The sequence below is a fragment of the Triturus cristatus genome, chromosome 5_1 (genome assembly GCF_964204655.1).
Source record: "Triturus cristatus chromosome 5_1, aTriCri1.1, whole genome shotgun sequence".
Taxonomy (NCBI): Eukaryota; Metazoa; Chordata; class Amphibia; order Caudata; family Salamandridae; genus Triturus; species Triturus cristatus.
This window is the reverse complement of record NC_140587.1, coordinates 110,928,246-110,952,942: the sequence shown is the minus strand read 5'-3', so window position 1 is coordinate 110,952,942 and position 24,697 is coordinate 110,928,246.

The following is a 24,697-nucleotide window of genomic DNA, read 5'->3' as shown; positions in this document are numbered from 1 at the left end:
GGACGACGCGAAGAAGGAGCCCCGGTACGCGACGGACAGCGATGGACCCCAACCTGCGCGTCATCCCGGCCCTCATAGCCTACCACCTCGTGTACAGAAACCGACACAGACGCCGCAGAAGGTCAGAACAACCCCCAGGGGCAAAGGGGGGGTATGCAAGGGGCAGAAAACATAACCTACACCCCACAAATTACTAATACATCCTGCACATTAATTACCTCCATGGTCTGGTCACTTCGGGGGGCGTGTCCACCAATCCCACGTCCCGCCACAACGGAAGTGGACGTGCACGCGTACCCGTCACCACCACAATAGTGGTACGGGACGTACCCACGCCCCCCAGAGCGTGGGTACGGCCCGTACCATCATTGTAGTGGTGATGTAGGTGTAAGCGTGTACGGACCATACCCACGCAGAGCGTGGGTACGGGCCGTACCACGCGTACCCCTACGTCACCGCCACAATGGTGGTACGGCCCGTACCCACGCTCTCCAGAGCGTGGGTACGGGCCGTACCACGCGTACCCCTACGTCACAGCCACAATGGTGGTACGGCCCGTACCTATGCCCCCAGAGCATGGGTACGGGCTGTACCACCATTGCAGTGGTGATGTAGGGGTACGCGAGTACGGACCGTACCCATGCCCCCAGAGCATGGGTACAGGCCGTACACGCGTACTCCTACATCACCACTACAATAGTGGTACGGTCCGTACCCACGCTCCCCAGAGCGTGGGTACGGGCCGTACCACACGCACCCCTGCGTCACCGCCACAATGGTGGTACGGCCCGTACCCACGCCCCCAGAGCATGGGTACAGCCCGTAACACCATTGCAGTGGTGATGTAGGGGTACGCGTGTACGGACCGTACCCACGCCCCCAGAGCGTGGGTACGGGCCGTACACACGTACCCCTACAGCCCCAATACATGATGGATACAAGGCGTACACACGCCACGGATGTAGGTGTACGGCTTGGTGCAGCACATCAGCTGTAAATTGGGGGTGGTGTATGGCCAGGACAGCAGTGTACCACAGCAAGGGCGCAGGTGGGTGGGTGGGTGCAGAGGACACCCAGCAGTGCCCAGACATATGAGGGGTGGGTGCAGAAGACCCCCAGCAGTGCCCAAACATATGAGGGGCGGGTGCAGAGGACTCCCAGCAGTGCCCAGACACATGAGGGGTGGGTGCCCATCAATCCCAGTAGTGCCCAGACATATGAGGGGTGGGTGCCTATCACTCCCAGCAGTGCCCAGACATATGAGGGGTGGGTGCAGAGGACTCCCAGCAGTGCCCAGACATATGAGGGGTGGGTGCCCATCAATCCCAGCAGTGTCCAGACATATGAGGGGTGGGTGCAGAGGACTCCCAGCAGTGCCCAGACATATGAGGGGTGGGTGCAGAGGACTCCCAGCAGTGCCCAGACATATGAGGGGTGGGTGCCTATCACTCCCAGCAGTGCCCAGACAGATGAGGGGTAGATGCAGAGGACTCCCAGCAGTGCCCAGACATATGAGGGGTGGGTGCCCATCACTCCCAGCAGTGCCCAGACATATGAGGGGTGGGTGCCCATCACTCCCAGCAGTGCCCAGACATATGAGGGGCGGGTGCAGAGGACTCCCAGCAGTGCCCAGACATATGAGTGGTGGGTGCCTATCACTCCCAGCAGTGCCCAGGCATATGAGGGGTGGCTGCAGAGGACTCCCAGCAGTGCCCAGACATATGAGGGGTGGGTGCCTATCACTCCCAGCAATGCCCAGACATATGAGGGGTGGGTGCCTATCACTCCCATCAGTGCCCAGACATATGAGGGGTGGGTGCCTATCACTCCCAGCAGTGCCCAGACATATGAGGGGTGGGTGCAGAGGACTCCCAGCAGTGGACAGAGACATGGGGGGGTGTACATCATTATCAGATGACCACAGCTCCATGGGTGAATGTACGTATACCTAACTTAGGACAATGAGGATAGTGCCATAACAACACATCACTGACAGCATTGTCCCACTCCCAGGAGGAAGGAGGTCTTATCCCCACTGCATGACACACCACATGTGGGTGTGAGGACAAATAACACATGCATACCCACCCCTGGCAGATGCAGCACAATACACACACTGAGATCATGCCACAAGACTGTATAGTCATGTCACTGCTTAACAAACTAAGAGAGCGAAAGAGAACACACACTGTCACGCACATCCCAGGACTGATAGGAATGTTCAGGTGCTGGGCTAGCCACCAAGATGTTGTCTGTCATGGAAGGAATAGTGTGGAGTTCCCACAGATACAATGCCCACAATTGTGAGTCAGGTGTTCAAATACCCAGCAGAACAAGTACCATATGTGTACTAGGCTGGGATTACACACATGCATTGTGCGGAAAAGGGACCATTTATCCATGAAGGCATGGCAAAATACTCTATACACAAGTACAGTGAGTACCAAGGATGGCACAGACAATGCAGGCGGACACATTGCTGAGCAGGCATGCCCAGAGTTGAAGGGATCCATCACCAACAAAGGACATGTAGACACAGGGCAACACAACAATTGTGCAACTCTCTGCAGGGGGGATTTCAGGTGCCACAGAGGAAGGAACACCCCTTGGGAATATGTCTCCAAACACAAAGAGCATACAGGACAAAGAATCTTTGCAGAGATCGCGTGATGGCACACAGATACCAGGTTCCACCCCATGAGCAGCAGACCACAACATTTCCCTGAAAGATAACACATGCCCATAACCCCAACTCCTGTAGCATCAGCATCAGCATCAACATCAATACCTGAAATGCAAGACTTTTCCAAAGAAAAAGAAAATGCATTATTCAGCTTGAAAATAATAATGTGTAAACAAGACTATTCACAAAGGTCAATGGCCAGTCCATATCAGCAGTCCTTGGGGGGACACATGGCCGTGAGTCTCGCCTAGCTTGCCTGCACATCACAAGAGTGTTTTGTCAACTGGGGGGGGGCATCATGTGGGGAAGGACCAGGCACTGCAGGGACAGGGGGAAGGGTAGGTGTGGTGGGTGCAGGGACGGACGACTCCACCACAGGGGGTGGGGCAGTGCCAAAGGTGGAGGCGAGCTCAGCGCTGCACACTTCTGCCAGTTCTTCAAGAGTCTCCCCTGCACCCGGAGAAACAACAGGCCCCAAGGAGGGGGGGGTCAGAGGGATGGGTTGCAGCACTACTGGGGGAGGTGGTGGACGGGCTGGGGGACTTAACTCCCCTACCCGTGAAGTGCGGTGACCGTTTGCGTCCAGGTGAACTAGTGGGGCTGAGGCCCAGCCCAGCAAAGTAGGCCTCCTTCTCCGAATATGGGGCAGAGGAGCCAAGGGAAGTGACATCGGAGGGACTGGGGAGTGAGTCATGTGGATGAGGACTGTGGCCGCGTGCCTGCCTGTGTGCCCCAGACCCAGTGGGTGTGCCTGCTACCCCCTGAGTGTGCGTGTCAGGAGGTGTGCGCTTGCCCTTACGTGGTGGTGTGCTGCTTGTGCCTGGTGGGGTGCGTGTGTGTGGATGTCTGGGTGTGCTTTGGACAGGCATGGGTGTAGGACTTGTGGATGTTTCAGGGGTAGGGGGGGAGGCAGCGCTGCAGGTGACTCGCTACTGCCGTCAGTGACGAGTCCAGGGACCTCAGCAACATCTGTTGGTCAGACATCGCTGATGACATGCCCTCCATGTATGACACGATCTGGTTCAGCTGTCTGGTGTGGCCATGGAGGACAGTCAGGATCAATGTCTGCCCAACTTGCAACTGCCGCTGAATGTCCACAGACTCGTCAGTGAGGGCAGCAGGGGGGACAGGGGCAGGGGGTGCGGTGCCTGGCACGAAGGAGACACGGTGTGGCCTAGCACGGACAGAAGGGACCCGAGCAAGTGGGAGGGTGGTGATGGGAATGGAGGGGGCGGTGAGAGATGTACTGCTGCTTTCAGCTCTGGGAGCAGCCTCCGCCCCCTCTGGGAGCTCAGCCTCGGACCCGTCTGCCTTGTAGTCTGTGTTGGTACTGGGCAGGTCCTCCGCCTCAATCCCCTCGCCCTCCGTGCCACTAGATTCCACCGACTCCACAGCAGTGGTGGCACCACTGCTCGATCCCTCCTCCAAGTCCGTGCCGGTGTCTCCCTCGGTGTCCTCCGATGATGCTGTGGGCAAGGTGAAGAGACAGGAAAAAATCAGTCACCTGTATACATCTGACACATGAGTCCAAACAAAATAGGCAACAATGCATATCAGGAAAGGCATCAGGAGTAACATCTAGGATACTCCCCACATATGTAAGCCCTGCACTCCCCAGTTGGTTGACGCACCATGCCACTTGCAAACAATGAAAAATAGGACACAAAAGCAAATAACTCGAAATCACAACATCATGAGAAGCTAATGTCTGGGATCAGTTGAGCACAGCAAGACCATGAAGGCATGCCACCTCTTGTTCACTGGGAAACAAACAGTATTGTCGCACCCAAGGCCAAATACCACATGCCAATGCAGAAGGTGTCCCCACACTCAGAGACCTGTGAGTACTTTTGACACCCCAAAGAAATACATTGTGACTCCTGGAGAATCACAACCCTTTACAAAATGGACATGTCTAGCATGTGTGAATGTGGCACTCTGTGAACACAACACACATGTGTCTGTATAGCAGAAGTCACACAAGGAGGTGCAAACCAAACTACATGTACACAGTCATTGTCTGAGCTGCCAGACGCATTCAAATCAGCCACTGTTAGGAAGAAATGGTGTAGCAGTAAGTACATATACATGGCACCAGGGTGGCTGGATGACTTGACACACGTAATTTGGTACCAGCAACAACCAAGGACTAACCCAAATGCTAGCACACTGTGGGAACATGTATATGTATGAACTCCAAACAAGTGTTGTCCAAACTGTGCATTACTGTAAAATGTGCCAGTGTGTCCCTGGAAAGTGTAAAGGTGGTGTCTTGTGCACTTCCTTGGGAGACATCTGTCATGCAGGCACATCATTGTCCTTCACAACCAAACAACAAGGTCAAGCATATGAAACATTGAGACATGTTGACAGGTGTAGTGAGTGCCAATGGACATTTTCCCCGAGTAACAACTTGAATAATGTCATTTGTCACATGGCTATCCGTCACCTGATCACACAGTTGGATACACATATGACCTACTGACTGTCATCTGGAGTGGCACACATGTCCACACCCAGGACAATGCATAAGCTAATGGGCCTGCAATTGTTTAGCAAAAAAGCCTAGCTGTACTGTGGGTTCCCCCTCATGGCAAGCCAGAATGTACCCACAGATGTCAGCACACAAAGTCACAACTGTGTAGCATCTGAACCACACACAGGTGCCAAAAATGTCCAAGCAGGATAAATGATTGCCAATAACTGACACAGGCAATGAAGCACCAACAGCAAGCACTGGCCAACATCACGGGGGCACTGCACGATGACTTTCTGTACTTTGAATCATCACACACAAGTCAGAACTGGCAATGAAACATCAGGGTTGAACATGTACGCCCCTCCCGCGCACACCCACCCATACCTGAATCAATGTGAATGATACCAATCTAGAAGTGAGAGCTCATATTCAGGGTTACAATAACTGTGCTTGAAAACTAGCTTCATTAACATGACATCACCTTGTAGGGCTGGCAAAACATATTGGTCACAAACAAACATCAACAGATTGTTGTGAATAGCCACACAGGCACTGCCCAGTGTGAGTATGCACAAGCAAACTGGTGTATCCCTGTCCAGTGGGCAAATGTATCACACATGTGAAAACTACTACCTAGGCCAGGGAACAATGCCACAGAGGCAGAGCCATTATGAACCCACAGTGAATGTGCACAGTGTTGGATGACACACATGAGTAGGAGGGCAGGCTGTGACAGGGGACTGTAGTGTGCACACTGCTCCATGGTCCTGGAATGAGCTGACTGTTACAGGAGCAACCGTCCCGGCACTATGCATATATCCCACTCATGCACATCATGTCTGAGGCCACAACATTGGTAAGGCATGCAGCAAGTCTGTTCATTTGAAACCTCACACTCCTATGTTGGGACTCAGCACCAGTGGCAACAAATATGCACCCCCTAATGACTGTACAGGAAAGGGCACAGGCAGACCACCTCCACACATGATGCTGAAAGCAGCGTGCACCTTGATAAACTGGCAGCCTAGATGACCATGTGCAATAGTGATCACACACAGACCAGGTAACACATGTCAAGGAGGGGAAGGGGGGAAGAACAGCACTGGTTGGCTGTGGGGGAACAGGATATGCACTGAACATATATACCCTGGCAGTGTCTCCAGGCGACTGAGCAGCAACAAAAGCTTGCGACACACAACAAACACACATGTACCTAACCCCTTCCTGCTGCTGTAACTCCTGTATCCGCCTATCCAGGTCAGGGAAGACCACTGCCAGGACACGCCGCATCTGGTGGGTCAGGCGCCGGCGTCCGCCATGCTTGCGAGGAGCCTCCTCCTTCAGCATGACCCAGGTGATCCTCCGGGTCCAGCACCGAATGTCCTGCCATCTCTTTCTCACTTGTGGCAGGCGCCGACTGCGACCCTCCGCTGATTGCACGGCCTTGACGGCGTCCTTCCAGATCTTCCCCTTGTGGTAGGGGGATACCTGTGTGGATGACAAAGTGGGACAACATCACTACACCTGCACCATGTCACAGAGACACACAGTTGACCATCTTAGATTTGTAGAACATGGCATAGTATGCTGGCAAGTAATAGCACCTTAGTCATAGGGACTTTTTCCACTGGGGATGCAGCAATGCACTACATGGCATAGTAAGTACACAGGTGGCATGAGGGGTGCGAACCAATCCCTGATCATGACACACACTGTGCATCCCAAGCAACACAAGGCTGATGGACAGCAACGCAAAGCAGTCACATGCGCCAGGCCACTGACGAAACCTCAGCAGAGTACACAGACACACACAGGCACTCCTCAATCACCTGCTGTTGGCAACAGCAGATGCAAACCACACTCTGCACATGTGCCACTTGCCGGGGGGGGGGTCACAGGTGTGGGGCTAGCTCAGCAAGTCAGACACATAGCAAAGCTTACTTCACACATCAGATTGATTGAGCAGTTGCCTCCTCCATGCAGCTGTGGTGCAACACTCCACATAGACACTCATCCACATGACAAGAAACATTCACACACATCAATGTCCCGGGGGCGTACACATCATTTGGACACTCTCACCACCAGGGACGGCTGGTGGATTTTGAAACTGGTGGGGTGAAATATTTGTACCCTTGTCCAACGCGCGAGTGAGCGAAGCGAGCAAGCCCGAAAAGAAAAGGAGGGTGCGGGGGGGTTTCCCCCCGCAAGAAAAGTTTGCAAAAAATGTATTCAAATGGTGGGTTTTACACCATATATTTACTGTAAACGGGATCCAAATATAGCATTTTAAAGCACAAGTGTGAAGAAAACATTACAAACATATCAAAAATGCGCCCAATCCTCTAACTGTTCTGCTTGCAAAACGACCCCCAAACCAAGCACACACAGCCAATGGGAAGAGGCCCTCTAAGTGTTTTCTACCTGTAACACATCTCTTCCTCTTTACTGTATTGGTTAATGAAGTCATCAAGGCTCACACCATTGGTAAGACTGTACATTGCAAATACTTAGAAAATTAGATGGCGAAAGATATCCATCCCAGGAATGCAGTTCTATCCTTGATTTTTTTAAGATTAGCCAGACAAACAGAAATTATATTTCAGCAAACTGTGTTTATTTTGCAAAATATAGCATTTATATACTATAAATGTACACTGACAGAAAGTCCACATAACAGAAATTGAGGTGCAAAACATACAAACCTGACAACAAGAATTTGGGTGGAAAGCAAAGATATACTGAAAAAGATAGATATGGTTTATAAAGTGTTTCAAAATTTACAATAGAGAAAAAGGAGTTAACACAATAAGTTTAATTTTTAAATTGAAACATAAATAATAAAACATATAAATGTAGAGCATTACAAAAAAAAAATTTGAAATCAGTGAAAAAAGTAATTTGCATTTAGGGCCTCATTTATGAGGTTTTGCTGTAGGGCAGAACAGTAGACTTCCTGCTGCCCTGCCCTACAGCAAAAAAAAAGGGCACAAATGTACCGTATCTATCAGCAGATACGGCGCATTCCTGTCCTTTCCCCACGCACCGGCACACAATAAGCTGCTGTGCGCCAATGCAGGCACTGTTGCACCATGGTGCACTGGTGCCTGCATTGCGGGCAATTACAAGAGGCGTTTTCCTCTTTCCCTGTGTGCTGCAGAAGGCCATATGCATAGAAAAAAGAAAAATGAGGAGAAATAAATAGATTTCTCCGCGTTGTACCTCTGTAAGTTTTTGGTGCTGCTTCAGATTACCTATTTCTCATAAATCTGGGGCAGTGTCAAAAAACCATGGATGTTGCTGGGAACGCCCCCAGCAACACGCATTGCACACAGAAAACTGAGTTAAAGGGGAACATATTTACGAGGCAGCATTAAGCCAAAAAAAGTGGCTTAGTGCTGCCTCGTAAATAAAAATCTTGCACCACGGAACATCACAAAAAGAAAAATTGCGGCAGCGCAAGGGGCCTCATAAATGAGGCCCGTAATGTACAAAAGAAAAGTGAAGTATAAAATGTAAACTTTAATTTGGCATTAACAAATAAATAAAACCACACCAAGTGGTTAACATGATTAAGAAAATATTGTTAAATAAACACAAATATGTTAAAGTGGCAAAGCTTGGTTTCCACTCTTTATATGGGAACAATAATATTTAACGAGTAACAATAATTTATAAAATGTAAACTTTTAAGCAGCATCGGCAAATAAAGACGTCACACACAAAAAAATAACTATGCAAATCCAAAAGACGGAAAAATGAAAAGTGCTCAAATCTTTTTGAGGAATACAAAAAGCTTATAACAGCAACTGAATGCGATTTGTAAAGCACTAGGAAAATGCTAAAAATGTGTCATTGTGATGTACCTGTATGAGTCAAACCCCTCCAAAAAGGTTATTGGGTGTCAACCATGTTCTCTTTTTGTACAGAAATTTTACACGGCGATCTTTAAGAGTGACAAACTTCTCTATAGTACGCTTATTAAGTTCTGGAATGTCTCTGATAAGTTCCTGTTCCATAGACAACATGGCCAATGCATTCAGACGAGTCTCTATCATAGTGTTCCTTAAGAATGTTTTTATTCTCTTTAGAGTTGAAAAACACCTCTCAGCCTCTGCTGTGGTCATGGGTGTGGTGATCAGAATCTTCAACAGATTCATAGTCTCTGAAAATGGTTCTTGTACATTGTTTTCAACAAATAAACCGAATAAGGGAATGGCACAACTAGCTCCTCGAAATTCATGCATCCCATATATGATTGATAGTTCAGAGTTCAATTTTTCTTTGTTTAGCATGGGATATGCCTTTAGAGTTTCATTGAGTATTTGATTTGGAAATGATTTGTCATATTTTTCAAAGTGGTCACTTTGGAGGAAAGTAGAACTGACAAGATGTTTGGTAAATTCAAAGCGTTCTTTGGCGTGGACAATGATAGTATCACAAACCTCTTTGGCAACTTGGACCAAGACCTTTATATCAGTTCTGTGGCTTGAAAACACAGATTCCACCGGCAATCTAGCATCAAGATTGTCAACAGATGCCCTTACATGGGTGATGTGGGTGACAAAATCTGTTGTTTTTGTTTCCACATGTAAGGCATCTATGGCCTTCTTTTGTAGCTGGTTATACAAAATGTCCACATGGGGCATTATGTCATGAAATAAAAAAAGGAAGAAAAGAAACTCTCTGTCTTCCAATGTTCTGATGAATCCATGGGCCTCGCGTACAGCAACTGATTCAAAATGACCGCTACATTCAATGGCCCTAAAGCATTTTTTCAAGTCTTCTCTGTACTCATAGATCATATTGACAGTGCGTATGTGGAAATTCCAGCGAGTTGTAGCCCCTCTTGGGAGTCTTCTAGAAAAAATGTCTTGGAGAACTTCAGGTCTTTTTGGAGATCGTGAGAAAAAAGCAGGAAAGCCACCGAGAATAGCAAAAAAAGTTTTACTTTTGAGATCCTCGATACTGCTTGCTCCATAATCAAATTAAGTTGATGAGCATATCAATGCACATAATGTGCATTGGGGTAAACATCTCTAACTTTTTTCTGAATTCCCTAGAGCCGCCACTCATCACACTAGCTCCATCATAGCTTTGAGCAATGACTTTTTTTTGTCACTGGTCTCTGGGAAAATATTATTAAGTTCCTGAAGCACAGTTGTGGCAATTGTATGAGCAGATGAATCTTTTAGTTGATTAAAACAATAGAATCTCTCAACAACTTTATTGCTGGCATTAATGTAGCGGAAAACCAGTAGGGACTGAGTCTGTGTGGATACATCAGTAGTATCATCCGCCTGAATAGCCACAAATTCAGAGCTTCGTAGCTGCTGTATTATGACGTCTCTTGTTACTTCCAACATACAGTCCAGGAGTTCGTTCTGGATGGTTTTGGAAGTGCCTTTAAAAACTGTTGCTGATTTTAAGTGAGTGTCCATTGCACTGTCTAAGCTGGCAACAAAATCAACTAGGTCTCTAAAGATTCCTTTATTTGGAGAGCCTTCCTGCTCATCGTGACCACGTAATGCCAGTTCAAAAGCACCACAAAAAAGCACACAGTCAATCAATTTAGATAAAATGTACCTGTTTTTATCAACTTCTAGGTTATGATTCCTTATGCCAATGCGATAGCCGTCATCCAGCTGTGAAGCAATATTCATTCTTCCAAACATGGCAAGCTTTATTGAGCTATCTAGATGAGATTTACATGATTCGTGTTTCTTTATTTTTTTAGAGAGATGCTTCAAATCCGTAACTCCTGTTTTTGTCCATGGTACTTCACCACCAAACAGTAAGCAGGGAAAGCAGAACAGCACATTTTTAGTAGTGCTAGCAGTAAACCACATTTTCTTTGTATACCATGTAGTAGGGAATTTTCTAGTGTAATCTTTTCCACGATCTTTTGTAGACTGTTCAAGCTTGATTTCAGGCTTATCTGGTCCTAAAGTTTTGATCTGCATTTTCTCTTCTTCTTTCAGCCTAGAAAATGGTGTGAGGAGTAGCTGGTCAACTGTATTCATTTTGTATAACAGAAAATGATCTAGTGATCCAAGTGGTGTGATGGAGTAGGGCAGTGCTTTGAGTCTTTTAGTGATGCTGGCTGGCCTTTCTGCCAGTTACTGGGTCAATCGATTGCCCCTGTGAATAAGTAAAAAGTAGCTGTAAACTTGGACACTAGATGGGATGCATCATAATCACATGTCAAACGCACCCTCATATAATCGTGTGTTAGAAATGTAAACCATGTTAATGCATTTACATGCCATATTTTAGCAATCATCTAGACGATGAACAAAATAACATAGGAAATAGACATGACATCTGAAATTACTCATCTGAACAAACCTGTGTTACATTCATAATGTTTTAGTTGTGGTTTAAACTAATGCTTCATTTTAGTTTGATAATTTGCATTTGCAGAATTATAATGTAGTTGTGCTAAACTCAATTTATGTAACATGAATGCTTGAAATACATTCTTATGTTGCCTCAAGTTGTAGGCCTGAAATACCAGCCCTTGGTAGTTCTCTTTCTGAATGAACGTTAAATTTCATGTGCACTGTGATTTCATACTATCTCATGTTTTCTTTGCAGGTGGAGAAGCTTTCTCGTAGGAATAGTAATGTTTTTCTTATAGCAGCCAGTCAAGGAAAGGAGAGGTTACAATGCTGTAAGGTGATATGGGACAATACTCGGGAGTCAGTTTCGCACATAAAAAAGCATGGGAAACAAGGGGAAAATAAATGTTGTCGAAGAGCAAGCTGGAGAACACCGTGGAAAAGTCCATCCTAGGCTGTGTGACCATTATTGGAGTACGTGAATGAAGGGAAGGGAGTTTTTTTTCCTCTGTACCTTTATACCATTGTACTGAGGTTTATGTCCTACTGTGTTTGGCATTGTAATAAATCTAACTAACCTGTTCCAGTTGTCTGTGAGTTATTAAGTATTTAGGTGTGTTACCTTGAATTGGTTTGTTGACTCAATTGATTTTCTCCCCATCACATGTTCATGCTGCTTAAAAGATTTATCAGTTGGCATTTCTAGAAAGATCCAGTACAAATGGGCCCTGCCCTTTCACTACCATGAGGCTTACAGTATCTCTGCTAGATACAAATGATAGCCAGCAAGTAGTTAATATGAAGTAGGGAACAATGCATCTAGAAATCCTGACTTGAAACAGCAGCGCCATAGACAGACCCAATCTCCAAGATCCAGCCCTCTCACATGGTGAAGACATTTTCTGAGTTGGCAGGTCTGAGTGACGTTCCACTTCATTGGTATGCATACTCTGTAAGGGTTAGTGTTTCGGCATTGGAAGCGATTAACTGCAAGTGCGTGTGATGACAGCAATACATCTCACTCCTGAGTCAGGCCAGGACCTGATAATGTTCTGTACTGGGAACGGAAGCACACGAGTACCATCCAACCCTCATATGTCCACTACACAGTTCGCAGACATGCAGCGGGTGTGACCTTTGGCCTTGCTTTTAATCTGTCAGAAATCACTTCATCCTCTACCTCCCTCCCTTCTGTTGATTTACCCCCCCCCCACTGCTTTACCCTCCAATTTTGGTTGTTCCAAAAAACACATTAGGTCAATTGTCAAAGCAAATTATCCTATAAATAATCACAATAAGTTGCTAAACCTCTGTAAAGCAAGCTTGCTCACGGCTCCTTTCAATTCAAAAATAAAAGTAGCACCTCCTGAATTTTGAACTGTGTTTCTGCAGTAGTGTGGTTAGTGGTCAGGGTGAACCCAAAAAGGAATTCTGCAGGCTGTGTTGACGTAATCTACTCATCTTATGGTTGGCAGTGGCAGTCATGGCAAATGTCTGTATTGCCCAATGGTGTGTGCTACCGCTGGGTGCCACAGTGAACCTTCAGTGTGGACTAGGCCTTTAACTCAAGCGGCTTTGCATGCTGGGACTCTTGCACCCAGGCAGGCAATTACAGTCAACATACATGTGTTAATAGTGTTACATACATTCAGGTGATTTATTTGGCTGCAGGTGTCAGGTATAACATCAGTAAAGTGTCTCATAAAGTGCTGGGGAAGACTAAGAATTCAAATCCCTGGAAAAACCCTCAAAAAAATGTGTCCCAAAAAGTTAAGTCAATGGAAAAGACCTCCAGGACAGGGGTCTAAATTATACACTGCCTCCTTCCATGCTATAATTTGAAATCACTCAACTTCAGTGGTTCAACACTTTAAATGGCAAGTGGCAATTAAATCCTTTTAGAACATTAGTCACATTTCCTTGCAACTAAAAAAAGGAATCAAGCCATCTGCGTGACGTTAGATATTACACATTTTCCCTCCTTTTTCTCTTCCATATGATGCTATTAATTACATAATGTGCATATCTGCTAAGCTAAAAAATAAAGCACCAGACTTGAAGTTATTAGCTTAAAACAATTATGCATTAAAGAAATAGACAATTTTAGAAAGAATTCTGCAGGTGTCTGTTTCCCCCTGGCATTCTCAGCCTTTGAGCCAGGCCCTGCCTGTCAGCGCACTGCTATATTTTTAAAGTGGAAGTAATGCACTTTTCACCAGGCTGCTATATTGTAATGAGACAGTACCAGCCCAGCACTTTTCATCAGATGACTGTACTTTAATGAGGCGGTGCCAGGAATCTCATGTGTTACTTTTAACAGGACAATATAAACCTTTTTTTTTTTAAATCAGGGCTCTTATAAATTGAATACCATAACTTCCCATCAGCACAGCTGTTCTTCTATTAGGACAGTATCATCACTTCTCACCAGCCAAGCCTGCTATATTTTAAGAGCACAGTATCAGCACTTCTCATCAGGGCTGACATACTTTGAATGGGACCAACTACCGCCAGAGAATCAAAGTCAGTAGTTACCCTGCCGGCCTGGCAAGCAGGCGGCAGTAAAGTAAGTTTTTAGTATTGGATTCGCATGCATGCTCGAACTTCCGAAGACTGTTTAAGTGTTGTTTTACATTTTTTAACACTGTCTGCTGCAATTCGCAGCAGACAGTGATAAAAAGTTAAAAACAACACTTAAACAGTCTTCGGAAGTTGGGGCATGCATGTTTTAGTCTAGGAGCCAGGAATGCCTGTTGTTTCCTTTCTGCTTGTGCCTGGGCCCCTGTCTGCAGTTGAGACCGCTCCGAGTCCGATCTGCGCCGTGGCGTGTGTATGTACCAACTTGGTACATACACCGTCACACACGCCACGGCGCAGGTCGGACTCGGACCAACATACACTAACTCACGACACTAACATGAGCCAAGGCCTCTAAGCCAGTAGCCAGTGCACCCTCCTCTACTATCCCCTTAACTACCGCCACAGAGTCAGTCTGCTGTCCGGGCCCGCAGGCAACAGTAAAGTAAATTATCGGATTCGCTGCAGAGTAGACAGACAGTGATAAAAATGAAAAACAACAGTTAAACAGTGTCGCTTAGCGGCACCATTGCCTTGGACTGGTGTCCGCAAGGGGGGCTGATGTGACTCCCCCAATACAGTGTCCGGCTTCCGTCCTGCCTTAATCAAGTGTGGATGCCTCTCAGCTCACATGCGTAGGTGAGTGTGGCTCAATTATCAGAGCGCTCGCATTCGGCCTGGGAGACACGGGTTCGACCAAAAAAACAAATATTTAGGTAGAGATTAGCACGCCTTGTTATCCTAAAGGTACAAATAATAAATATATTTTTAGGGCCCCATGTCAGTAGAGTGGTAAATCAGATCGGCAGGCACACGGGGTATCTGGCAGGGAGTTTGGGCGCCCACTAACTTTAAGGAGGACCGGTCCACATATGGTCTGTCTGTTAAGGTCCAGCCCAAGGTCGCTGCATCTGTGTTTTTGGGGGGGGGAGTTAACAGTTCGAGGCAGGATAGCTGGCTGCCTTCTGCATCTGAGGGTGCTGGTGTTCAAAGTAGGTGGACTCACATAGAGGCGCTATGGCCGCTCTGAGGCCGTGACCGCTGGGGGCGTGGTGAGTTTGCTGGGGGCCCTGGTGGTAACAGGCGGCACGGGGGAGGGTGCGCACAATTTCGCACCTCTGTGCCACGCCGCCTGGGATTGTGTCAGCCAGCCTTGTTCCAGCTGGACACGCTGTGTCCCAGTCCCGGCCACCGCGCCGTATGTGCATTAGGCTGGGCGTAGTTTGCGAAGTAGCACTTCGCGAAGCTACGCAAAGTGAAGTTCGCACTACGCGAGCTACGCGTAGCACTTCGCGAACTGCGTAGTAGCTTGTTCGCACTGTGCCAGATGTCGTTTTCAATGATTGCACAGTGCGGACAAGCAACCAGCACTGTGCAATCATTGAAAATGGCATCTTGCACAGTGCGAGCTGTAGTTTTCTGCTGCTCGAGTAGATTTTAACTCGAGCTTCAGCTTTCTCAACGCGAACTGGTAGTTTCTCATCGCGAGCGGTCGCGAGCATACGCAACCACTCGCAATGAGAAACCTGACGTCCTCGCGTTGGGAATCTCGCCGGGAGGTTTATTTTCCATGCTCGCGATCGCCAACTTGAAGTTGCTGATCGCGAACAAGGAAAAAGTCTCGCCGGGATGTCATTTTGCTTGCTCGCGGTCGCCAACTCGACGTTGAGGACCGCGAGCAAGCAAAAAATGACCGCAGCACTACGCAACACTACGCTACGCGTGTTCGCACTGTGCTACGTGCAGTTCGCGTAGTGCGAAGTAGTGCGAACTTCGCAAACTACGCGAGCGCAGCGTAGTGCTTTGCCCAGCCTTAATGTGCATAACAGTAACACTAAAAGCTGCCACTCAAAGTGTGAGGAACCGGGTTGTCGCCGTACATGATGGGGGAAGGGAATAAACGAGAGCTGGTATCACACTTCCACCAGGGGACCTGCAGCCGTCAGTACAGTCAGTAATGGGTCTCTCAACTCCAGGATAGCTCCATGGGTTGAGCGTTTGTCACTTAAGCATGGAGATATGCAAATCTTAGTCTCTCTTCCAGGCAGCAATGTTATTATTACCCCGTGTAGTGGCCCACACCATGAGCCTCATGGTGTGGGCCACTACACAGGGTAATATTAACATTGCTGCCTGCATCCCTTTGAAAAGGCAGGAGTGCACAGTGAGCTAGATAAAAGTATAATAGTGCCTCTTCTACGTCAGGCGTGCAACGCCCATTGGACTCAAAGGGCTTCAGCCCCCCCGTCGTGTTTGGCTACCCGGGAATGAGACAGCTTCCCGGCGCACACAAAGCCGCACCCGAGTGCTTCACAGGTCTTTAAAAGACCTTTTGCTTGTTAATGAGGCTTTGATGGTTTTCACCCCTGCAGCTCCACTCCGACTTTTGCTTGAAGCATCAGCCCCCTTTAAAATTTGACTCTAGTTGCGCCTCTGGTTAACAGTGTAGTTCAGGTTTTTTAATACCTACTTGGGGCAAGTTAGTAGTCCAGTTCACTGGAGTCAGACTCACCAAATTATTGGCGGGCCGGGTCATGCCAAATGCCCTGTCCAGCCTGTGGAATGCCCACAGCTCTGTGCAGTGTGCTTTACTGAAAGACCCGTGAATGAATGAGCACCTCAGACCCTTTTGACATACACAAAACACTTATTTATATAGTAAATATTCTGCAAATCGCCGAATGTTGATCACCAAAGTTGTCTTTCCTTGAGACCAGAAATAGGGAACGAGACCTTAAAAAAAAATCTGTGTGTAGGTTTTTACCAAGCCAAAGAATACATACCTCACACTAGAGTTGTTGTCACAGTAAGTCAAATCACAACACTCCCACACACTCTGATGGATTTTCCAGCCAAACCTAACTAAGGTACACACTTTGCTGCATATTAGATATGCAAATAAATATATGTATACATTTGGATTTGATCATATGTAAGCCACACATTCACGTCTATTTTACCCTTTGAAGCACGGAATATTTTAGGCAGTCGTGTGCCTATTTTTAAAAATCAATGCACAATAGCAGACATGCCAACCCTCCCGATTCAGGCGGGAGACTACCGATTTCAAGGCTAGTCTCCCGCCTCTCGATTCCTGCAGGCAAAAACCCGATTCCTCGTGGGCACAACACTTCACACTTGCATCACCCTCTCTCTTCCTGCCAGGGGAGGCTGGTGCATAGGGGCGAGATGGGCGTCGCCCTCCCACCCTGGGGGACCAAAAAAATGCCTGATGAAAAACACTGAGCAGCTAGGAATAAATTGTGCTGGCTGCTAGTGCTCAGTGAACAAACATGTACAAAATTGGGGTTTTCTTATGGGGGTGTGGGGGTATGGCCTTTGCTCTGCTCTGCAGTGTCTGCACATGCTTTTGGCTTGGCGAAGATTTCTTCGACCTAGAGCCAGAAAGCAGGGCAGTGATGACACACTGGTGGGTGCAGCCTATTGCTAACTAGCAGAATAGCATGTCGATTTTGGGCGTTATTCCCTTGGCCCAGGGCGGAGCTGGAGGCCCTCCATTAATTTCAATGGCAGAGGGTGGAGCATTCCGGCAGGTTTAGAGTTTGTGGGGGTGTGGCAGTGGCCTTTGTCTCCTCCACCAGACCCAGCAACAGTTGTTGTTGTTCAAGTGATTGGTTTGCTGGTGTCTGGGGATGGAGTCGATTCGAAATCGAAAGACCAACAATTCCCGATTTTTCCAGTTTGGGCTTCTGCTTGCATGCTCTCATTGCCACGCTCTGCACTGCTGCAGTTCACGAGGAGCCTTGACTCGAGAACAAGAACATCCAGCATCGATCGAGCCAGCCTGGTCGAGCGAGCCGAGCATGTCAATCATTGTCATCCACATCACGTAAAACACGGGGTAAGTGAAGTCGACTCGACTCTAAGTAAAGTTAAAGTCTGTCTCAGTCTCAGACGAACCCAAAACAACGGAGGGCTGGGCATCTGATCTATCTTAGTCTCTGATTTCTGAAATGCACGATTTTGGCCTGAGGCAGTGCCAGTTTCTGCATGACACTCTTCGTGATTTACTTATCTATTTGGAGGTTTTGCAAAGCGCTGCATCTTGACTTTCCGGAATTTCGGAGCGCTAAAATTAAGATTGGGACAAATACATATTAAAACATGCGCAGCGCAGGGCAGCATAGCCTTACCCAAGAGCAGCAGCAGCACGGTCAGGAGTACAAGGCTCCCCCTTAATAAATGCGCCATGATGCTCCGTCGTTGAATTCGGCCTCCCCTGTCCTGAGATGGAGGCTGCCCAACGGTTACGTAGGCCGTGTCCGCCGTCGTGCTAACCCTTGCCAAGGATGGCTGCGCCGATGGAAGGGCCCACAGGTCCGTGTCCTTCGGCCCACGGCTCGGCAGGGCAGTGCAAGTCTGGAGTGCAGGGAAAAACTGACAGGTAACTTTTATAGCGCAGTACGATACTTTGAGGATATAACGGCAGAGCCCGCAGTGCGGGCTCTGCCGTTATATCCTCAAAGTATCGAGGAGTCGAGAGTTGAACACAACGGTAAATAAATCAGCGGGGAGAATTTCTCCCTCGGTCCCCTGATTGTTTTTACACCCTGTGGATTCGGGCCCAGGGCCAAGGTTTGTGTAAACACTGCAAGATGATCCAGCAGCGAGTCCACTATGGCCGCCGCGCAGGCCCGGAGGCAGGGCTTCAAGGCCCGGACGAGGCGCTACTTGTGCTTTCACGACCTGCTTCGGGTCAACTTCTAATCTTAACTCGAATATTGGTGTAAAGATGGCCAGGGTCTCTCTTTAGTGCTCCGTTGATTAGTGTTAGATCTGGGGGTCTCTAGTTGGCAGGGTAGGTACCACTGTCCAAGTAGGGACCCTTGCTTCTAGTCAGGGAAAGGGGGATACACTGTTAAGATAACCACTGCTCACCCTCTAGGTAGCTTGGCCTGAGCAGTCTAGGCTATCAAAGGCAATGTGTAAAGTATTTGTACCAACACTCACAGTAACACAGTGAAAACACCTCAGATTTACTCCACACCAGTTTTAGAAAAATAAGGTATCTTTACTAAAAACTTCACAAGACCAAATACTACAGACAAACCAACATATAATTCAAAAAGGTTACTTTAAAGATAGTTCAGAGTTTGCAGAAAGTACTCCAGGATGTAAAAGTCAGTGTCCTGCACAATGCGACTTTCAATGCACAAAATGCGACACTTTCGTGCCCAACAGTACCTGTAGTTGCGATAAGGTTCCCAAAAGCTATAACAAGGAAGCTTGCAAAGGCGATGCGATACTCCTGAGATCCTGGAGAGGCTTTGCAGCAGCCCTGCTTCACGCAGCAGAGGTGGATGCGCCGGCTCCGATCTGTAAGGGGAGGATGCGATGACTTTGGCCTTCGTTGCGTAGGTTTCTTAGGGGGAAGCTTCACGCACAGGTTCGATGCGACACTCTTTGATGTGGTGTGATGCGTGGCGCAGCGTTGCCTTCCGGCGCCACAACTCTCGATGCGCCACGGAACGGGACTCTGCGTCGACGCACGCAGCGACTGGAGACTTTCCCGCACCGGCAGTGGTGCGGCTCGCAAACTGGTTCTGCGACGACCCTCGCAATGTCAGGAATCTTCACGCTTCGGGACGATGCTCGACGCACTCGGCGATGCGGGGACCCTGCGTGTTGCGATGGTGCCGCGATGAAATTTTCCACGCACTCTCGTTCTTGCGACACGCAATCGGATGATGCGTTGGGTACCAGTTGTTCCTTTTCACGCTTCTGCTTCCCAGCTCCCAAAACACAGCAAAACGACCTCCTGAGGCCCCAAGACTGGGCAAACACTCCAAGGCAGGTCAGAACTCTCTCAGCAGAGTTCCAGGGGAGCTGGTGGTGAAGTCCTTTTGTTCCTGTGACTTCTTAACAGGGAGCCAGCTCTTCTCAGGCCCTTGGAGACCAGAATCAAAAGAAGGGGACACAGCAAAGTCCTTCCCCTCTCCTTGGCAGCAAAGCAAAACAGCAAGCAGGCAGTCTTCTCCTCTTCAGTCCTTTTCAGCTTTCTCTTTGGCAGAGGTTTCATCTTAGTTCCAAAGTGATCTAAAGTTTAGGTGTCTGGGGTCCTCTTCTTATACCCCTCCAAGTCTTTGTCTCTCTTTGTTCCAGTGGGGGGATTCCCCTGCTCAAACCGGTTCCTGGGTGTGCTCTGCTCTGGAGCATCTGGTTCCTTTCAGAGTGAGGGGCAGGGTCGTTAGACGCTCAGCAGGAGGTGGAGCCTTCTTTGTGCCAGCAGAGGCAGAGTCCTCAGCCTGGCCAGCAGGGGGTGGAGCCAGCTTTGTGTTTGTCAGGGGCAGCCCTATTCAAACCCAGGGACTACTCCTCCTACCCATCTAAAGCAGATCTCTCTATTCACCCTGCTGCTGACTCATCCAGGCTCCTGGAGCCACCTGGCCCATCACATGACACCAGTCAGCCAACCAGCACACAGGCACACAGGAAGGTTAAACAGGAGAATAGCTACTTTCTAAAAAGTGCTATTCTCACACAGTGAATTTAAAAACCATCTTGCTAAAAAGATGTATAATTAAATTCTGAGCACAGAGATACCAAACTTGGATTTTCTATCTTGCCCTTATGGGAAGATAGGCATGTAAACAGCCTTCCCCATTCTATCCTATGGGCAAGATAGCCTCTCAGCAGTGAAAAACGAAAATGGCTGTAATTCACTACCAGGGCATGTTACACACCTCAGTACATGCCCTACCTTTCAGATACACTGCACCCAGCCCAGGGGGTTACCTAGGGCCACCATAGGGATGCCTGACATGTACAGAAAGGGAAGGATAAGGCCTGGTCAGTGGGTGCACTGGCCAGGTCGACATGGCAGTCCTGGACTGCACATAGGCACTGCAAGCAGGCCTAAGACATCATTTTAGCGCTACTCCTGTGGGTGGCACAATCAGTGCTGCAGCCCACTAGTAGCATTTGAATCACCAGCCCTGGCACACTCAGTGCACTTTACTAGGGGCTAACAGGTGAAACAAATATACCAATCATGGATAACCAATCAATACAACAATTTACCAAGGGAGCACTTGCACTTTGACACTGATCAGCAGTGGCAAAGTGCCCAAAGCATCTAAACCAGCAAAAACGAAATCCAGCATAGCATCAAAAATACAGGAGGTAGAGGCAAAAAGTCAGGGGTAACCCCGCCAAAGATGCCAGGTCTAACACGTGTCCCCTCCAGCTGAAAGTGGGGAGAACTACCCACCCTCTTGGGAGTTCTCATCGCTAAGGCGGAAAAACCTGGACAGACCATCGGCGTTGGCGTGTTCTGTACCGGGGCGGTGTTCCACCGTAAAGTCCATCCCCTGTAGGGAAATGGACCACCTCAACAGCTTAGGATTCTCACCCCTCATCTGCATCAACCATCTGAGGGGCCTGTGGTCCATCTGAACCCGGAAGTGAGTCCCAAACAAGTAGGGTCTCAGCTTCTTCAGCGCCCAGACCACAGCAAAAGCTTCCCTTTCAATCGCACTCCACCTCTGTTCCCTGGGAAGTAGCCTCCTACTAATGAAAGCTCATCATTTAGTTGTGAGAGCACCGCTCCCACTCCATGCTCAGAAGCGTCTGTCTGCACTATGAATTCCTTGGAGAAGTCAGGCGCCTTGAGTACAGGTGCTGTACACATGGCCTCCTTCAGGGCATCAAAAGCTTCTTGGCAGGCACTGGTCCAAATCACTCTCTTCGGTAACTTCTTGGAAGTTAGTTCTGTCAAGGGAGCCACAATGGTGCCATACCCCTTGACAAAACGGCGATAGTACCCGGTGAGTCCTAAGAAGGCTCTCACCGCTGTCTGGGTCTTGGGGGGTTCCCAGGCCCGGATGGTATCTATCTTGGCTTGTAGGGGCGCCACCTGGCCGCTTCCTACCTGGTGTCCCAAATACACCACCGAACCCTGCCCTATCTGGCACTTACTGGCCTTGATAGTGAGGCCTGCACTATGCAGAGCCTTCAACACTGCGCAGAGGTGTTGCAAGTGTTCTTCCCAAGTGGAGCTGAACACAGCAATGTCATCCAGATATGCGGCGCTGAATTGCTCCAGCCCGGACAGTACCTGGTTGACCAGTCTCTGGAATGTGGCAGGGGCGTTTTTCAACCCAAAGGGCATGACACGGAACTGGAAGTGCCCCTCTGGCGTTGAAAACGCAGACCTCTCCTTGGCCCCATCAGTTAAGGCAATCTGCCAGTACCCAGAAGTTAAATCAAACGTACTGAGGTAGTTGGCAGCTCCCAACCGATCCACGAGCTCATCAGCTCTGGGGATGGGGTGTGCGTCAGTCTTCGTGACAGCATTGAGCCCACGGTAGTCCACACAAAACCTAAGTTCTGGAGTGGCACCTGGCGCAGCAGCTTTCGGTACAAGTACCACTGGGCTAGCCCAGGGGCTGCTGGAGGGCTCAATCACCCCTAGATCCAACATCTTAGAAACCTCCTTCTTGATGCTGGCCCTGACCTTGTCAGCCACCCGATAAAACTTCTGTTTCACAGGCATGCTATCTCCCGTGTTCACGTCATGGACACACCAGTTGGTGATACCGGGGGTCAGGGAGAACAGAGATGCAAACTGACCCAGCACATGGCAACAGTCCCTCTGCTGTTCTGGGGTCAGGGTGGGCGAGAGGACCACTCCATCCACTGACCCATCTTGCTCCTTAGCTTCCAGGAGGTCAGGAAGAGGATCGCTATCCTCCTCCATCCCTGCATCTGTAGCAAGTAGCATTGTTATTTCAGACCTCTCAAAATGGGGTTTGAGGCGGTTCACGTGTAGGACCCTCATGGGGTTCCTGGGAGATCGCAAGTTGACCAGGTAGGTCACCTCACTCTTGCGCTCCACCACCTCATATGGCCCAGTCCACTTGTCTTGGAGCGCGCAAGGCTCCACTGGCGCCATCACCCACACCATCTGCCCAGGTTGAAATTCCATCAGAGTGGTATGCTGGTCATACCACCTCTTCATCTCATCCTGGCTGGCTTCCAGGTTTGCCTGAGCGAGGGCCCGGAAGCGCTGTGTCTGGTTGCGGATGGCCAGCACATAGCTGAACACATCCTGGGGGGTTTTCCCAGGGGATTTCTCCCAACCCTCCTTCACCAGACTGAGAGGTCCTCTAACAGGGTGCCCGTACAAAAGCTCAAAGGGACTGAACCCCAGAGACTTTTGTGGTACCTCCCTGTAGGCAAATAATAGGCATGGCAAAAAGACGTCCCACTTCCGTCTCATGGGCTCCGTCAGCCCCATGATCATGCCCTTCAGGGTCCGGTTGAACCTTTCAACCAACCCATTTCCTCGAGGGTGGTAAGGAGTGGTGAACTTATAAGTTACCCCACACTCCTCCCACAGAGACTTCATATACCTGGAGATGAAGTTGGTACCCCGGTCAGATTCCACCTCTTTGGGGAAACCCACACGGGAAAAGATCCCCATCAACGCACGGCCCACCACCGGGGCTGTGGTTGTCCTGAGAGGGATAGCCTCCGGGTACCGGGTGGCATGATCCACCAGGACCAGGATGAACCTGTTGCCTAAGGCTGTCCTGGGGTCCAGTGGCCCCACAATATCTATCCCCACCCGCTCGGAAGGGGTGCTCACTACAGGAAAAGGCTGGAGAGGGCCTTTGCATTTTCCTCCAGCCTTGCCACTTGCCTGGCAAGTCTGGCATGATTTACAAAAGCAAGCGACGTCCGTCTTCATCCCGGGCCAGTAAAAGTGGGTGGCAAGCCTTTGTCGGGTCTTGTCCTGCCCGAGATGTCCTGCAAGCGGCACGTCGTGAGCCAGACCCAGTAGGAAGTCTCTGAACCCTGCGGGTACCACCAGGGTACTTGATCCACTGGGCTCAGCAAACCTAGGCTCACTGTACAACAAGTCATTCTCCCAGTAGAGAAAAAAGTTCTTCAGATCAGCACCTGCTGCCTGGTCTGCAGCCTGGTGCCGCAGACCTTCAAGAGTAGGGCATGCTTTCTGCGCTTGGCAGAACTCCTCTCTGGAGGGACCACCCTCTTGCTGCCAATGGGTCAGCTCAGGTATGTCTCCCAGCTCAGCTACCTGTTTCCCTGTAGGTTCCAGGGCATCCCCCGTAGGTTCTGCTCCTTCCTGGACCGTGGGAACAGCGGGGGTGGACGCACCACGCCCCTTGCCCTTCCTCTTTCTGGCAGGGACCTGGGCCACTGTTTCAGGCTCCAGGTCTGCTTCACAACCCTGTCTGGCTGCCATGGACCGAGTGGTCACACAGACCCACTCAGGCAAACCCAACATCTCCAAATGAGCCTGGCGTTCCACCTCCCTCCATGGGGAACTCTCCAGGTCATTACCTAGCAGACAGTCTACTGGCATGGATGGACTCACAACAACTCTGAGAGGACCTGAGACCCCCCCCCACTCAAAGGGAACATGTGCTACCTTGCAAAGGTGCACAGAGTTGTCAGCTGACACTACTGGGTGTAGTACGTCTGGAATGATCAGCTCCTCAGGGACCCACTGACACCTGACCGTAGTCACACTGGCTCCAGTGTCCCTGAGAGCCTCCACCCTCCTCCCATTGATGGTCACCCACTGCCTGTACTTCTTAGTGTTATCAGGGACAGGGGTTTCCTGGACCA